General features: G+C 44.2%; 1 non-coding gene across 1 annotated transcript; it reads left to right on the forward strand.

The window, feature by feature from the left end:
* The first annotated feature begins 222 nt into the window (after positions 1–222).
* On the forward strand, positions 223–341 carry LOC144774398 (5S ribosomal RNA). Its single transcript, XR_013600235.1, has one exon. It is a non-coding gene; the product is annotated as a 5S ribosomal RNA (ribosomal RNA).
* The last annotated feature ends 1,472 nt before the right edge of the window (positions 342–1,813 follow it).

A 1,813-nucleotide genomic window follows, 5' to 3' on the forward strand; every position in this document is an offset into this window, starting at 1 on the left:
TAGCTCTCTGGCTGGCACCTAAAGGGAGGTCGGAGCCTGTGTGTGATTGGAAAAGAAGCGAGTGCAAGGCTGCTGGAAGAGAGGGCTGTGCTTGGCTATCTGTAGCAAGCTTGCAAAGGGAGGGCAGTTGTTGGAGGGAAGCGTGCAAGTGAGGTGCAGCGCAGCACGGTCCAGAGTGGAGGGGGTTGTCAGCGCAAGAGGCCTGCACTGGCAGCCTCTCGTGCCTACGGCCATACCACCCAGAATGCGCCTGATCTCGTCTGATCTCGGAAGCTAAGCAGGGTCGGGCCTGGTTAGTACTTGGATGGGAGACCGCCTGGGAATATCAGGTGCTGTAGGCATTTTGCCACTCGCTGACACCGTGCTCGGTCCTTGCACTATCACATCTAATTTTCCTCGCTAATAGCATTTTTAAAAAAAAATCTATATATATATTCTGCTCACCTCATCTCTCCTCTCTTTTTTTTATTTATTTATTTATTTATTTATTTTTTTATTTATTTATAAAGAATCGGCATGGAGTTTACAATATGCATGGCCCTTAACTGTAAATTCGAAAACTGAAAGAAAATGAAGAAAACCTTTGCCCTAAAACAGAACCAGTGGTCGAAGTGGGGGAAAAAAGCAAGCGAACTGTGGGCGGAGAAATAGAGGGCAGGAATAACCTAAGGATTGCGTCAGTGGACGGAGTCAGAGGTGTGACCAGAAAGAGCAAATCATTCTAATATTTAGTATTTGTTTGGCATTTAACTACCCAGTTACAGCTTATTGTGTTATTTAATTCAACCAATTCATACACTTTTGTTTAAGGTGTAATATGAGGCATTGACATTAAAATACATTCACAAAGTGGGATATGTTTCCAATCACAGAATGTCCCAAATACACTTAAAAGTAGAAGCACAAGCAATTTCTCTCTGAGCCACGCAGTTTCTGTCATCAGCACTTCTCCCTTTTCCCACAAGAACAGTTCAAACATCAATGGCAAAATATCCTAGTTTGCAAATGTTTTCTATACAATTATGTCTCTGCAATATTTGCCACATAATGCATCATCAGCTGAATAATTTGAAGATTTTAACTTATAAATTGTAGCTCGAATGGATCAAAAGTGACTTGTGTTTCTGTGAAGAGGACATCCCTGTGCAAATGTTTGCTGATGCCTTTCTCACTGCTGCATTTGTATGTTACACTGCTACTAATAAGGCAAAATCTTTGCAGAGACTGTTAGCAGGTGTAAAAATGTCAAAATAATAAAGTATCAGTAAATATAATGCATTATGCAGAAGCCTTTTTTTGCTGTATAATTTAGGCAACACTGCAGCATAATTCTGTCCTCTATTGCGACATAATTCTAGTGGCCCCAAAGCAGACCGCACATGTTAAAAGTGCTTGTGCATGAAGCAGAGACCTTAAAGTTTGGTATGTGTGCAGATCCTGCATTGCCAACTCCTGGTGAGTTGCAACCACTACTGCTGAAACAAGGCCAATGCAGGTTCTGATGGGTGAGGCGGACTGGCCTCAAGGGCAGGACCGGCTTTAGTGCTGGTCACCCGCAGCCCATGCAGGTAAGAGCAGTCGGGCTGTGGGGCCGGTTGGGGGGTGGAGATTTCAACAGACGATGACGAGGGAGAAATAATTATTTATTTAATTTTCTCCCGTGGTCGTATGTCGAAAACTCCCCAACCCGGCCCCATCACTTTTACCTGCACAGGCCGCGGCTAGTGCTGGTGGAGCCCTGTGCAGCAATGTTTGTTGGTACCCCCAAATGACTCCCTCTGCCATGTATCCCTCAAACCTCCATAACCACACT

This window comes from Lissotriton helveticus, chromosome 8 (genome assembly GCF_964261635.1).
Source record: "Lissotriton helveticus chromosome 8, aLisHel1.1, whole genome shotgun sequence".
NCBI classification, from domain to species: Eukaryota; Metazoa; Chordata; class Amphibia; order Caudata; family Salamandridae; genus Lissotriton; species Lissotriton helveticus.